The sequence below is a fragment of the Sturnus vulgaris genome, chromosome 5 (genome assembly GCF_052056855.1).
Source record: "Sturnus vulgaris isolate bStuVul1 chromosome 5, bStuVul1.hap1, whole genome shotgun sequence".
Lineage (NCBI taxonomy): Eukaryota > Metazoa > Chordata > Aves > Passeriformes > Sturnidae > Sturnus > Sturnus vulgaris.
Window position 1 is genome coordinate 12,835,521 of NC_142247.1, and position 16,586 is coordinate 12,852,106.

The 16,586-nt window shown below is 43.2% G+C and overlaps 1 long non-coding RNA gene across 1 annotated transcript; it reads right to left on the minus strand.

The window, feature by feature from the left end:
• Positions 1-7,127: 7,127 nt before the first annotated feature.
• On the minus strand, positions 7,128-11,506 carry LOC148223563 (uncharacterized). Its single transcript, XR_015803772.1, has 2 exons — positions 11,333-11,506; positions 7,128-9,570 (listed from the first exon to the last, which is right to left on the minus strand). It is a non-coding gene; the product is annotated as an uncharacterized LOC148223563 (long non-coding RNA).
• Positions 11,507-16,586: the final 5,080 nt, after the last annotated feature.

Here is a 16,586-nt window from a genome sequence, read left to right on the forward strand (position 1 = left end):
AATTATATTTTATAGAAGATCTCTCAGTGGTAAAACTAGTAAAATTTTCAAACACATTTTATTCATTGAAAAGTGAGGATTTGGCTGAGAAAATAGGAAGGTCTGGATCTCTAGCTACTTAGGTTACTACCTTGTGTTTTATTTTAAAAATGTTATTAAGCACAGAACAGGAAAACAATATTTTAGGTTGAGCTAAAGCTTTAGTGTGACACCTAAAATGTAACTTCCAGTTCTGTGCAGTTTGGGTTTTTCTTTCTGGAAACACAGTTTGATGAATAGAAAGTGTCTGCTTGTGGGAACACAAAGCAAGTTTTTACTTTTACTTTTAAATCTGTCATGCTAAAAAAAAGTGTATCTCTAAAATCAGTTTAATATCGTCAAGTGGCCCTCAACATTTGAATTCAAATGTCTTAGAAATTTACCTCCCCTCAGCTAAGATGTGATAATTGACCAAGTGTATTTTCCTGTTTTAAATTGAAAGTAAACTTATCCTATTTTCTCTTCTGGTGACATCCTGGAATGTCTGCAGATAGTTATTTGTGGTTACATTTCCACATTTAGGTAAGCTGTAAGTCTGGGAGTGTGGATTTGCACTAGTGAGATAACCCCTGAACCTAGAGAAAGAGCCTCAAAAGGCAAAAGTTCATTTAAGAAATAAAATAACATGTTTTCTGTTAGCATTTATTAGCATTTAAAATATGACAAATAACAAAGTTAAAGCTGGCTTCCTGTTAAAATTTGCAGTTCTAGGCTATGTCAGAGAAAATAGCTAAGGTCTTTGAAACAAGCTGAGGCAAGGACACAGAGAAGCACTTCTTGCTTTGGCATTCAGGCAACAGAGTGAGGTTCAGGAATGATGCTTTAGAACACAAGGAAAGCAGTTAAGGTTGTAACAGTACACAGATAGTGAAAATACTTTATCCAGATGAAAATAATATCTTTATATCAGTGTTAAAAATAAGTTTAAAAGAGGAAGTATTCAGTGCAAAAAAATTAGGCAATTTCTTCAATGGAGAAACTGTTTTATTAGCTTATAACCTAAAAAATAATTATAAAAAATAAACAGTACAAATGTCAGCACTGTCTGCAGCTCATTAGGTTACCTGAAACAATGGGACAGATTCTGATCAAATTCCTGTTGGATATAAACCTAAAATAAGTTCCATAATGCCATCACAATTTTTTTTTTACTGCTCTGGAGAGCCACCAGCACGCAGAAAGACCTTTTGCTTTCTTTCCAACACTGTTCAGGGGGATTGCACATCCTTCCTTAAACCCTTTTGGTTACTTCATGAAGCCCAGACAAGGGTTTGTATGACATGAATAAATGGTCATAGCTCCCACCACAGGAACACAGAGATTCAGGGCTTCTCATCCCTCCTCTCCTGCATGCCTCTTGCCAAGTCTGACTTGGGATCCATCACACTAGGAAATTCTGCCCGACTACTGCCCCTCTGAGATTAATATATTTGAACAAAATATAAGGCAGTGCAAATTTCGTCTCTCTGCAGCAAATCAGTGAGTCTGTTTTTAAAACTGATCTATAGATTAGATGTCTTTCACAGAGGGCATTTGCTCCAGGGCATTATTTCTTAGTAAGATAAAAACAAAATCAAGATGATAAATAACAAGTTTTTGCTATTTGCCTTTGTATCAGTTTTATTTACCATCTCCAGAAAGAGGCCTTGTTTGGGGGAATTAAAAGGCATATAGATGGAATCCTATGGCTTATTCCCATGGAATATTCTACTATATACTGCTGCTAGAGTAGTACTATATAGTACTACTGCTATAGTTTACTATATAATCTCTGGAATATTCTACTATATTGCACTTGATTTAGAGTTACTTCTCTTCAGTATTCAAGATATTGCTCATTTACTATCAGACTTATTTTTAATTCAAGTCAATATGCTGCAATTTATCTTGGAGAGAGTAATGGTGAAAATGGAAACTTTCTATCCCTAGTTTCACTTTTACCCGAGTTCTGTGGTCCTTGGTCTCCACTGTCTCTGAGCTGTTGGGCCATGCCCACAGGGGACACATCTCTTTTAAGTGGCACTAGCTGTCAGCTGGTCCACACAAGTGCACATTCTCCTTTTATGTGAGGGCAAATAGGCTTTTGAGATGAAGACGAGACAAAATTGCAGTTCCACTCTGGTCTTCAGATGAGTATTTTCCATGCCATTCACCTCCTGTCACTGATTTCCAGCAATTTTTACAAAGAGAGTTAACTGTGCATAGGATTAAATGGGGAAGATTTTTGAGTCTTCCTCAAATAATTTATTTCTCCTTCACTAGTCACAGGGAGAGCAGAGTTTAAATAGCAAATTGACATCTGCCACACAGTTGCATGGGGCCTGTCTCTATTTAGATTGATGTCTATAGCAGCTACACTCATCAGGACCATCTTTAGTCAGAAGGACTGTTGTGACAGCACCAGAGTCTTGCTTTCCTCCTGGATTAAATCTGGAGTCACATCACAGAACTTGCCTGATGGAATGAGAAGTAATCATTGCTTCCCACTGCTCAAGCAGGGCTTCCAGTCAAGTTCAAGCCAGGTTGAAAGAGTTCCTGGTTTGTGAACATGGAGAAGATGGCTTCTGCCTACGGGTAGCTAAAGTGTTGTTGCATGGCAATGGAATATAAAGTTGATAACACATCTTTGTTCAGAATGATTGAAAAAACAGAGTTTTGGCACATGAGTGTTTCCTAAAATTTTGAAAAGAAATGGCTAAGTGCAGAAGACATTGAGACTTTTAAAGACTTTTCTTTGATAGACTTCTGTCTTAACCTAGCTTGCTTAGAACACAGGGAAGAAAGCTAAACTTGAATAAAAAGAAATATCTGAAAGTGTGTCCCAAACTAAGATGGCTTTGGTAGCAAAATTCTTGGTGTTAAAAAAGCTGGCAGACTGAGATGGCCACCAAGAGCTTCTGGCATCTGAAACTGAAACACTTTTAAAAATGGCCTAAACACTGCAACTTTGGGTTCAAAGGCATTATTGGAAAAGTGTTTCGACTTGCTAGTTTGTGCTGGTTTGAAAGTAAAGCAGAGGGAGAAATGAACCTCATACAATTACCTAGAGAAGGATTACAGATCAGAGTTACAATTTAATAGGAAGGTTACAATAAACGCAATGATACACAGAAAAAAGGGGTTTAACCCATAGAGCCTGGCACCCTGATGTTCAGAGTGGTGGTCGAATTCCTGTCAAATGGCGGTTGCAGCCAAAAGTGGTGGTGCTGTGAGAGTTCTGATCCTCCTCTGGATCCTTCCAGTGGTGGTGGTGTCCCAAGTCCCCAGTTATTATGGTCAGGTTCAGGTGGGAATGCTCAGCACCTCTGCCAGGGTGGGGAGTTTCACAATTGAACTCTGTAGTATTGAGAGTCATAAGGTATTTTTGGTAGCTCTTGGTGATCTCAAGTCGTTGCAGCTGCTCATTATGCCAGTGCTGTTGAATGATTACAGACTGTTAGCAGAGATGACCCCCCTTAGGATGGGTAACTGTGCTGGTTCTTCCTCGGAGGGAATTGCTGTGTCTGAGTAATTTGTGAAGACAAAGAAACTCAAGGGTTTTCCTCTTCTCCCTTATCTCATTTAACACCCGGCCTGTAGCCTGAGGCATTGGGTGTGCACTGGGCAGCTACTATGAATGACCCATCATTAAGAGTTTGTCAGAAATGACATAGATGGGAGTAGAATACACGGTTTGCCTACACCCCACATTGGCACTACCCTTCTGTAACCCGTGATGCCTGTGTAACTGAGATCAAAGTTACAAGTTAGCTTGAGTTATAAGATATCAATATAGCCTGATAACCTGAACCTAAACCATGGCTTTCTATAAACCCATATAACCTGATACCTATATAACCTGAATCATCACTTTCATTCCTATATAACCTTGTATAAATAGCTTTCTATACAATGTAATGGCTAGTATATGGTTAACTAGTTTCTTAATGCTGAATACACAAAAAAAAGAAAAAACTCACCAGCTTTAGAGATAGATAAGTATAGTACTAATGAGAAATTGGCAAGTGCAAAGCCAATTAGCCACGAAACAAAGAATTTGGGCTGGTTAGGACCAGACAGACCAAAGAACACCATAACTGTGCATTCTCTGAAGACAAAATTGAAAAGTTCAGATGCAAAGAAGATTTTGGAAGCCTTTATCAAAGACCCCCGATGGCCCTTGAACAGGGGAGGTGCAAGTACAGTGCAGAAGAACTATTTGATAACCATGAGCTGTGTAAATTAGCTCCAGCACTATGTGATGATGTTGTAGTGACACAGTGATACTAGGCAATACTTACTGTATAAATATACCACAGCACTTGGCAAAGGTGGGTGAGTTAGGTGGAGAAATCCCCCTCACCACCAGTGCTGCCATAAACAAATACCTACTCTACAGACATAGCTATGTGGGGATTTATTCCCAGCCTATCTTTCTGGCATCACCCAGGACATAATTTTATATGAATAAATGTACTGACACCACATAATATATGTAATAAATATATGTACTGACACCATATCACATTGCATGAGGTGGGGGGTGCTGCCACCACAAGCCTGACCAAACTCCACTGTGATGCAGCTACTCTTTGGCTTGAGGCAGCACAAGCAGCATGGTTGTGCTGGCAGAGCAGTGTGAAAATATGCTCTGCAGTGTGCACAAGGCTGTCAGGCATTGCTCTGATCACACTTAGGCTGTAGTCACTGCCTTTTTTGGGTCAGAGCCTGAAATGCCCTTGATATGATCCTTGAAGGGACTGGTCCTCTTACAGAAAGATATTTTGCCAGCTGGAAAACACCTGATTTTCTGTCGCACTGGACAAACGTGGAGTGAAAATGGCAGGTATATCTAATAAATTTTGAAAAGGCTGTGCTCCCACCTGGCTGTACTGCAGTGCTCCATGGCCAGTCTTGGGCCCCTCTTTGTCTGATGTGGTGCCCAAAGGTAGAGGGAGCAGGTCCTTCTGTCCCTGCCAGTCCAACCACAGCAGGCAGTGGTGTCTCAAACCGACATACAGGAAAGCTTTTGTAATTCTCCTGCCTGTTCCGCTGATGCAGAAACCAAAGTAAGATGTCCTTGGTAGGAGATTATGATATTCTGAAGAGAGGGTTTGAGAATTTTTCACTTGTTGGGGGTTAGTGATGCAGTGATGCAGCATTCTCTGGGGAGTAATCAACTGACAGGACATGTTCACTCACTCATTTCTGCAGAGAAAATGAATAAGAGAAAGGGTTTGTATATTCCTAGTTTGTTTTTTTTTTTTCTATTTTTATTTTGTATGGCCCATGCCAGAGAAAATAAACTCTTTCTTTTTCTCCATTCCTAGCCTGTCAATGTGATATAAATACCAGCCCACAATTTAGCATTGTTAATTAATATGTACTTTCCATTACCTTCTTTTTGGAGAGCTCATTTTCTTGAGGAATGTAGCTCTTCATTCAAACATTTCATTTTGTAGCAGGAGAAAGAGACAGAGGCACGGAAGAACTACTTTAACTGGATCGTGTAACAATGGCTGTGGTAACAATTGTCTGGGAGAATTATCTGGAGGTAACAAAAGGACTCACAAAATGAATATATTACAAAGGCTCTTTTATGACTGAAGAATACTGATGTCCTAAAAAGAGAGAGAGAGAAGTAGGAGTTGGATGATTTTTTAAGAAAATACAAAGATTACACTTTGAAGTTTGTCTTGGCATAGGGAAGATGTTTTCTCAGGACTGCTGGAGGAAAGCTTACACTCTGTTCCATTGTTTCCTCGCCCCTATTTCCACAGCACATGTTCCTTGTCCTGCCCTAGCAGCAGTGAGGGGCTGGGCTGGTCAGCCTGACCCGGGCTGCGACAATTCTGCTGCCACCAAGCGCTCATCAAGCAGAGCAGCTCTGTGAGTGCCTCGGTGCTGTGCCAGTCTCATTTATCTCTGCACAGGCAGCTCATTGCCGGTTAATTTCGGCAGTCGAGGCTCGATGCCAGGATGTCACCCTTTAGGATCCAGTTGTGCAAGCAGGGTAATCCAGGATGGGGTCAAAAAGTGGGAGATTAAGAGGAAAGCACAGGGGGTAACTAGTTATTCTGGGCATCCTTTGCCATGACAGCTATCTATTTCTAAATCTATCATATACACACTTATTTCCAGGGGGCTGCAGGGGGCTGATCTTCTAGTTAAAAGATGGAGGTTTGCCTCTTAAAAAAGATGAGAGGTTTTATTGGACCCACTTGATAAGTGGATTGAATCTTGTTAGATTTCTCTAAACTCCAAGTTATAATCATGAGAAGTCTGTTTTTCATATCACTTATTTCAGCTAAGACGTTCCACTTCCTATCACCATTTGGGATGCTGTAGATGTTTGTACTGAACATTGTTCACAAATTTTTATTTTTGTCATGAAAGTACAGCTGTATCTTGAAGGTGGTACAGAATTAGAAAAAGCTATAATGAGGTTGCTAATACACATTACACTCAGCAGCACCTTGGCATGTGGAAATATGCAACTTTACACATCTGGATAACAGGACCCAACAAAAAAGAGATCGAAATTCTTTTACTGTTAACAGGGAAAATATAATTCTCAATGAAACGAGTGATTTCTTACTGCAGTTGTGACTCCCCAGATGACCACCTTTCCATGGCTAGTGTTAGTATTAATCCTTCAAAGGCGTGGAAATGTGGGAGAGGAAAAAATCTTCTTTAAAAAACAATTAATTTTTCTGAGGGGGCAGTGGTCAGCTGGATCAGTTTCTGACTTGGCCAGACACATAATTGTGAGTGCCACTGCTGCAGAGAAGGTGGAGGTGGGGAACAGGGAGTGTGAAGGGAAGCAGGAGAAAACGAAGAGCATGGAAGTTCCAGCATCATCTCTGTGGTGAAGGGGGCTCTCTGATGTGAAGTGCAGCCATTCGTCATTTATGCAGGTCCAGTACAGAGTGGAATTTTCAGCCTTTTATGCACAATGCTGGGTTAACAAACTGCCAAATGCCAGGCACTCATGAAAGCTGTTCACTCACCCTTCCCTGCCACAGCTGGACAAGGGAGAGAAAAATTTGACGAAGAGTTCACGAGTTGAGATAAGGACCTGGAGAAAACACTCCGAGTGAAAAACAGGCTCAACTTGAGATATTAAGTGAATTTATTAATAACAAAATAAGAGGAGGACAATGAAAAATAAAATAAGTCCTTAAAACACCTTTTCTTCCCCCAGCCCCTCCTTCCCACCGACAGCACAGGGGACAGGGCGTGGGGGTTTTGGTCAGTTCATCACCGAGATTTTCTTGCACTGCTCAGGGACAGGAGTCCTTCCCCTGTGAGACCATGGGGTCCCTTCCACAGGAGACAATTCTCCATGAACTTCTCCAGCGTGATTCCACTCTCATGAGCAGCAGTGCTCCCAAAACTGCTGCAACGTGAATCCCTCCCATGGGCAAACAATCCTCCCAAAACTGCTGCAGTGTGGGTCTCCCTTCCCACGGGGTGCAGTCCAACAAGGACAGGCTGCTCCAGCCTGGAAGCAGAGCCCTCTCTCCACTGGGTCCCACTGGATCACAGCCTCCTCCAGCATCCACACCTGCTCTGGTGTGGGCACCTCTGCCACGGCTGTGGGGGGATCTCTGCATCCCCCATGGATCCCATGGGCTGTGGGTGGATCTCTGCATCCCCCATGGATCCCACGGGCTGTGGGTGGATCTCTGCATCCCCCACGGATCCCATGGGCTGTGGGTGGATCTCTGCATCCCCCATGGATCCCATGGGCTGCAGGGCACAGCTGCTTCCCCATGGTCTCACCACAGCCTGCAGAGCAATCTCAGCTCTGGCTCCTGGAGCACCTCCTGCCCCTCCTCTGCACTGACCTTGGTGTCCTCAGGTTGTTTCCCTCACATGTTCTCTCCTCCTCCTCTTCTCTATCTGAAATGAAAACTGCCCCACTATATTTGTTTTGATTTTCTTTTAAAACCTGTTATTACAGAGGCATTGCCATCATCTCTAACTGGCCCAGCCTTGGCCAGCAGCATGTCCATCCTCAGAGCCATCAGGGATTGGCTTTGCCAGACACGGTGGAAGCTCCCAGCAGCTTCTCACAGAAGCCACCCCTGTGCCCCCCCTGCTACCAGGCCAAGCAAAAGCAACACACAAAGGTTAAAGAATTTAACAGCCAGCACACAGAGCAGTCTGATGAAGGTTAACAAGAAGCTCTGAGTAGAAAGGCTGTTCAGGATGTCTCAGGCAGTATTAAGGATCCTTTAAACTTCAGTTTCAAAGTATCCTGTACAGGCAGACATCCAGAGTCTGTCTTTAATGAAATACTGAAGTCCATTTCCCTATGGATTTTGAGGACCATCCTCTCCCACAACCCCACTCCAATGACTCTCAATTCCTGTTCTGTTTCCATGCTGCACCATGGATTTCATCCCATAGGGAGATGATTTCCCAGGTGTGTGTTCAGTGCTTCCCCTCGCTGCAGCCTATGGTTGGAGCTGTGTGGTCACTGCCATGTCCCTGTACTCCAGACAGGCCCTGGCTGTGGAGTGTGACTGAAACTGAGCCACTGAAGTTGGCTGGGAAAGAGAAGAAAGACTAGGGATCATACATACTATCATAGAACTATTTAGGTTGGAAAAGACCTCTAAGTTTAGAGTCTAATCTTGATGTGACCCATCACCAGCTTGTCAACCAGACCAGAGCACTGAGTGCCACATCCCCTTGTTCCTTCGATGCCTCCAGGGAAGGGGACTCCACCACATTCCTTTCCAAAGCCTGACAGCCCTTTCCATGAAGAAATTCCTCCTGATGTCCAACATGAAGCTTCCCTGGCAAAACTTGAGGTGCCATTTCTTTTTGCCCTGGAAGCAGAGCCTGAGCCCCACCTGGCTGCACCCTTGTGTCAGGGAGTTGTGGAGAGAGAAAAGGTCCCCCCGAGCCTCCTTTTCTCCAGGCTGAGCCCCCCCAGCTCCCTCAGCTGTTCCTCATATGCCTCACTCTGTAGACTCTTCTCTAGTTTTGTTGCCCTGCAGGCCGGTTAACAACAGGAAAAATGTCTAAGGATGCATTTCAAACGCCAGCAGTGGTTTGAGCAGTCCTAATCCTAATCTCACTTTGAACTGTGAGGTTTGTAATTCCCCTAAAAGCCGGGCAGTCCTGGAAGGGGGCGGGTGGTCCCACACACCCAGGGCAGCCAGCTGGATGCTCTTCGGAGCTCTGAGTGGGGCACAGAGTTGGTGGGGGTCCCCACGGCTCGTTCCAGGCAGGACACCCCGGAGCCCAGCGGTGACCGAGGGCTGAGCTGTCCGCGCTGCTCCTTCAGCTGCTATTGAGGGAGCACAGGGCACAGCCGCTTTTCCAGGGCTGCCTCTTCAGCTCGGCAGATGCTCCTTCCTTAACCTTTCCCCTTTCTCCCTGCCCTCCAAACAGATTCTTTCCCCAGGCAAAGCCGGTTTTCCCCAGCCAGTCATTAAATCAGTCGGATGTGGCTCCCTTCCCCCACCTGACGAGGAGTGACGAGGAGTGCCTGCTGATCAGTCCTTCCACGTAGTCTGCAGGTTGCTGCTTCGGCTACTAGGGAAAAAAAATAAAGGAAAAAGGGAGACAGAGAAAGAAAAAAATGAAAAAGAAATAGAGAAAGAGAAAAAAAAAAGAGAAAGAAAAAGACCCCCAAGCCCAGCAGTGGCTGTCCCGCATTTGTTGGCGTTGGTGGCCGCAGCAGAGCCCAGGAAGCCGAGCCGAGCCTGGCAGGGTGTGCTGGCCCCGGCGGAGACGCGGAGATGGGGAGGCGAGCGGGGTGCGAGATTCCTGCGGACCGCCGGGGAGGTGGAGCTTGCTTTTCTCCGCTTTCTTTGAGCCGCAGGATTCCCGAGCGAGCCCAGGGCTGAGGATCCGGTGCGTAAAGGAGGCTGAACTTGGGCGCAATTTGCCGGCATCGGGTGTAGGACGAAGCCCAGTCCTGTTCCTCCGTCTCACAGCACGGCAAGGAGAGAAGCTGGAGCATCCCTCCCCTCCCTCCGGCCTCTTCCCTGGCATCCCCCTCTGGCTGGACACGCTGGCTGTCCTTCCTCCTCCTCCTCCTACCCCGCTAAAATACACAAACCCAGCGGCTTTAATGTGATAAAAGACTTGAGGAAAGTCAAAAGCACGTGGGGGAAGGAAACAGGTTGGACATGTAAAGAGAAAAAGAGCTCAAGAGTTTCAGCAGTGAGCCATGAAATGGGAAGTAAGAGCTGATGTATTGGAGGGAAGGAGACTCATCATCGGGAGCTGTGGATCCAAGGTTAACGTGGGGGGGGGGGGCAAAGGAGAGAGCGAAAGAAGGAGATCCAGTCATCCAGTCTATTGCCTTGTGCTGCAATAGCTTGGAAAGAATCACCAGGAAAACCGGCAAACATTAGCAAAAGACTTTGCGTGGTCGAGAGCCACTTCCCCTCTCCTTTTAGAAGTATGAGCCGAGCACTTGATTTACTTTTCAAAAACAAAAACTCAAAAAACCCCATAGGACTTCCAAGAATTTACATTTTCTATTCCCACAGCTGCTTGCCCAGGAGGCTGAAAGGAAGAAGCCATTTCACTCCCCCCTCCAGTTAGAATATAAATACAGAAATAAAGAGCAAAGGAGTGGCAGTAGAGGTATAGGGGGTAATTGTGCATCAAAGAGTAGTTTAAAAATGACAACACTGCTGGAGAAAGATGGAGAAAGAACAGCCCTTAATTTTTCACTTAGAAATATTAAAATTAATGTGTTAGATGTTGAGAAGAATATTGTGTTGTCCTGGTGAGATGTGATGTTGAACAATATCAAATCCAAGGAGTGATTTTTCCTGCTCTCATTTCATGACCTCATATATACAAACACAAATCAGGGCAGAAGTTTTCCAGCTTGGCAACCCCAGGCTCAGGAGCCACAATTCCCACTGCCCGAGCCCCAGTGCACAGAGGGGGTGTCATGTCCACTCCCTGTCCCATTTCCTCCCACAGCATGTGTGGACAAGGCTTTTCCACGCAGTTGGCCAATGCCCAGGAGCAATGAAGCCGAGGGGATTTGCAGGAGCGAGTTCTCCCGTGGGATCCTCTTTCCCTCCCAGCCTCACCCCTTGCCATGATGCCCTTGGAAGCTGCCCTTGGCCAGGTGCCCTGCACAGGTTACCCATGGAGGGTCTGGCTGCTGTGGCCCCTTCCTGCAGCTCCCACGCTCCTTTGTTCCATGGCAGCTGTGGCTTGACTACATCTCCCAGCAGGCTGCACTGGGGAAGGAGGGGAGAAAGGCTTTCCTACCCTTTTTCCTCCCCCATTGCATTCCTCCTCAGTGAGATGAAAAAGACATACTCACTTTGCTGACACATCATGTGCTTTGAGGAGACAGGAGGTGCAAGGCTGCAAGAAGGCAGTTAAATCCTGGAGTAGGAAGGATGTAGCCCTGAGCTTTGAAATCTTAACAAAAACGTAGAGGAGAGATTTTTTTTCTTTTGTGTGCAGGACCGATGGCTGCCAGTCTCTCTGGGTACACAACTTACGCAACAGTTTCTCCATCACAAACTAGAGCACATGCAAGTCTTGCATAATGTTGTTTGCCACCTTACAGATATTTCTTTTCTGGCCCCTGTAGAGCCTACAGATTGCTTTGCTGATCTTCTGCATCAGATGGCTTTATCCTTCTGGTACTGCATAAATGCAGATCTGAGGTCTATGTAAATATGTATAAACAATATGTATATTTTGTAACAGATTTATTTTTAGTCCCTATGTTTTTATGCTAGGGATAAAGAAGTTTGTTTAATTCATATCATTGGTATAAAAGTGATTAATGCTAACAGTGGAAGCTGAAATCTTGTCAGGGAATTCTTATTTAGAATTAGAATTTCTGGTTGTAAGTGGTCTCCCTATAAACACTGTTCTCTTTGTTATTCTTTTGATTTCAGCAAAGCAATGCATGTTTAAATTAAGAGGTATTGGTCTCAGGTTTCTAAAGAATCCCGACAACAGAGTTTCTCTTCAAGAAGAGCTTGGAAATTATGATTATAATGAACTCTGGGAGCCGTGTGCCAAGCCTCTGCTCCTCAGAGAGATGGTTCCACTTGCATACTGAGTGCTGCCCTCTGTGCATGTGTTTGAAAAACACATTTGAATGATTAAAGCAAGCTGAGGAACAGACTTTGCACTCAAACATGTGGGTTTGGGCATGTATGTGAGTGTCTAGGTATTTCTGTATACATGTAGACATAAATAGCTTTATAAATGCCACATATCCACTGTGTAACAATTGTGTGATAAGGGACAGCTATAATGTCAATATGTAGGATTGAATTTTATTTTAAATTGTAAATTAACTCTCTCTCTCTGATTTGGCAGAGTGAATTATTATTGTTCCACTGCAGACTTCACAATATTTGTCCTTGGTGTCTTAGGATACTTTGACATGATTATTTTATTTTAAAGATCTTTACATGTTTAAATGAAAAAAAAAAATATTCACCTGTGCTGTTGGTAGTATAACCATTCTGGAGAGATTAGTTTTAAATCTGTAAGTTTTACATTAATTATTTTCTTTTCCTGTCTGAATTGTAATGAAGGTAACAGTCCAAGCACTTCCACTCCATTATACCATCACTTTCATCTCTCAACTTTCGGCTTCAACGTTTCTGAGAATTGCTAAAATCTGTTAACAATCAGTGTTGTTTTCACTGAAATTAAAAATTATATCAAGGTGATAGTTTTGTACCAGCTAAGTAGGGCTTGGATGATTGTTACATTTTTATTGCACATTGTGTAGCAGAGTATTGAGCCAAATTTGTGACTTCAAGCCCCAGTCATAAGAAAGAGGAATTAAGGAAGGACTAAGACTGAGATGGGCCTCTGGAAGTCACATTTTCTTCCCAGATCCATTTTGTTCCTAAGAACAAATGCCCATTTACTCCCAAAAACATTTTGCCACCCCCTTATTTTTCCAAACACCTCCTGGTACCTTCTATTGAATGGTGGAGGGCTGGTAGCAGGTTGTATCAATCCTCACCTTTCCACCTGTTTCAGTGAAAAAATTCCTGGTCTGCCTGTTTCCTTTTCGAATTCCAGGCTCTGGTGTGTTTTGTGTGTGTGTGTGCCTTGAGTTTGCTCAGATTTCTGTGGCTGACCAGTCACAGTCTGGTCATCTAAACAAAGCTTTGTCAGGATGTTTGCTGGGATGGTGGCACTTTATACTCCATTTTTTAGTCCATCTGGATGCTGGCATTAAATACACGCCTGCTCTTGGACAGGCTCAAGGGCTTCTTCAGCTCTGGGAGAGGAGCTATGGATTAGAGCCAGATAAAGGATATTTTTCAAAATTTGCTAGATGTTGAAGTTCTTCCTGCTCATGGCAAGGGGATTGGACTAGGTGACCTTGAAAGGTCCCTTCCAACCCAAACAATTCTATGATTCTATAGATAGGCAGATATTTAGTTGCCTTGAATATGAGAATATGATATTAGAATATGAGAAAATTATACTTCTACAGTGTTGAAGGCTGGGCTCAAATATAATTTGTTTTCCTTAAAACTGTGGCTAGTGAAAACATTGCTCTTCTTACCCTGTCCTTATTGAATTTCTCTCTAGTTCTGCAAGCATTTTATTAATATTTTTTGTCATTATATAGAATCATCACAGAATCCTGGGATGGTTTGGGTTGGAAGGGACCTTAAAGCTCTTCTCCTCCCAACCCTGCCATGAGCAGGGACACCTTCCACTATCCCAGATTGCTCCAAACCCTATCCAATCTGTCCTTGGTCACTTCCAGGGATGGGGCAGCCACAGCTTCTCTGGGCATGCTGTGCCAGGGCCTCAGCACCCTCACAGGGAATATGTAAACTAACCCTATGGTCTCTCAGTATATAAGCCATTCTTCCTTGCCCTGTCACTCCAGGCCCTTGTTCATAGTGTCTCTCCATCCTTCTTGTTGACTGCAGAATCCTGTTTCCAAACTGTTGGTATTTCACGCAGTAAAACAGATGCCCAGACCTGGAGTGAGATCTCTGGTTGCTATTCTGCTGATGATTACTGCTGGATTCCTGTTAGTGTTTTAGGTATAATATTTGAACCAAGAACTGAGAATGTTTTACATCAGGTAGATACAAAAATATTGTTAATGGCAAATACAATTTGTAATTTCCTGTGGCATTTGAGCAAATGAATGTGGAATGCTTTTAGCAGAGTCAGTCGTGTCTCAGAGCCTAACATAAAAAAAGTAAGAAAAAAAGATTAACCCAAAGCATTGTATCACTGACATCATAACAGATTTACAAAAATTAAGAAATAGAAGGAAAAGACCTATGGGGTTCACTTCCAGTCCTGTAGAATCAAGGAAGGGAAAACTTGGATCTCAATAAAATTTGTTAGCTTATTTAACACGGTTGCTGCAAAAGTGATCCTAAAGGGCCTCATCACTGAGGGAAAGCCAGGACAGAAAGTTGTTGGACCAGCCCTTTTAATAAGATCACATTTATTTTTGTGATATGTTTTTACAGTATATATTTGCAACTGGGAATTTGAAGGAAAACCTTTAGGAACAGAAGCCAGGCAGTACAGGAGACACCTTTCCAAGTCATGTTATTCAAGTCCAAGTTATTTTTAATTATTTTTCACCTTTAACTTCTGTAATCATGTATTTGCCCAGCAATGCAAATCAACCAAGGGTGAGATGAAGTGTGAGGACCAGAGGACACAGACATTCCCACAGCAAACTCAGGACTGCTGAGCCAGGGCACTCAGACAACATGAGTCAGCCTGTTCCTGGTTAGTCATGAGACTGAATTAAAAAAAACCATGAGCTGTTCTCAAGGCAAATTTGGGCTTCCTTTTGTTCGTCCTTGGATTCTGGTTGTGTCCTATGCCTGGGCTATGTTTGCAAGTTTTTCCCCATAGACAAAAGGACTAGAAGGGGATTTAAGTCCCAAGCAAAGGGCATTTGAAAAGCAAGTTGAATGCTAGTCTTGCAAGGACGGGCCAATGTGTAAAAAAAGGTTTCTGCAGAGACATGAAAAAAAAAGGTTTCTGCAGAGACATAAAGAGGGTGAAACAGGCATCACAGAACATATAGTAGCATGAATTGCTTGGCAGCCTTATACAACTCACCTAGTATTTAACTGGGACAAGGACAGGGAGGCTGATGTTTAGCCCAGAAAAGACAGGGAAAACACACTTAGGCTGGGAATTTAGTGTGGAAAACAGGAAGTATCAGGACATCAGCGGCCTTTTTGGCCAACTTGCATGAGCACTATCTTGGAGATTCACATCCATTTTTGGGCTGTGTGTCACTCAATCTGCTTGTCCTGACCGAGGCAGTGTGGCCATGGCTGGGGCACAGGATCTCACTACACCTGAGAAGTTTCTGTGTTCACCTGGGCAAGGAGCACCAGCATGGTGTTTGTATACCTGGTGTCCATCTCCCTCCTTTATTTTGACATCTCTGGCAACTTTTGGGAAGAGCTCTTAAGCCTTTTGTTTTACTATCTTTTGGGAGAGGGTTCACAAGCAAAGTGAGAACCCTTTAGTGCCTTAACTAGAATGCTGGTGGTCAGGAGAGAAAGCCTCACTCACAAAGGGCTCAATCTATTTTTTCTGATGGTCTGTTGTGTTTTGTCTTTGCACATATTTCTTTGCACTTATGCTTAGTGCAGAGAGGACTATTTAAGGAACCTCGCTATGTTTATTTAAAGAAGAGAAAAAACCCTAAGAACTCAGAATGTACTTTTTAATTCTCTTTGGAGCTGTTCCCCATGATTACATGTTAAGTAAGACACAACCAATAATTACGGTGAACATGGAGACTTTCTATCATAAGTATTTCATTTCATTTCATTTCATTTCATTTCATTTCATTTCATTTCATTTCATTTCAATATTTCATTTCAATATTTCATTTTTTAAACCTCAGCTTGTACAGCTCCTAGCACATTGTCATACCGGGGAGCCTATGTGTATGCTGCTGCAATAGCAGGAGATAATTAGTGTACCCTGCTCCAGAGAATGAGTGCATGGGCTGCATTAACAATATCCTGTTGCTCAACACTTCTCATTTGACTTTCTCAGATCCCCTATTTTGAAGATGATATTCCCACGGCTTCACTCTGTGGTGCTCTGCAATGTTGTTTTCCAATGATATTAACAGGAATGGTATTGATCTGAATATATTCTCAGAGTGATCCTTGGAGCAAAATTTGTTGAACAAGTGTTATGTACAAATTCACCTCAACGTACAGAAGAAATTCAATTCTCTTCTTCAAAGCAGAGTGATAAAAGGATTTTGGGACTGGATCAGCCTTGCAAGACAGTGAGACTGGAAGTGAAGGACAACAGCAGCAACAACAAAATTGAAAAAGAGGATTGGGTTGAAGAGAGAAAAGAAATACAATATCTAGGTTTTTGTAATTGAAACTATATTAAATATCTGTGGTCTGCAAATGATACAAATTGATATAGTTTCAAAAAGCCATTATTGGGACTCCACTATGGGAGTTCAATATATTTTCTGCCCTAGGGCTTTGTTCAGCAGAAATGTTAAGCAGGACTTCTGTGTGCAGGAGCCTGCTGAATATGGTGAAATGGGCTGCTTC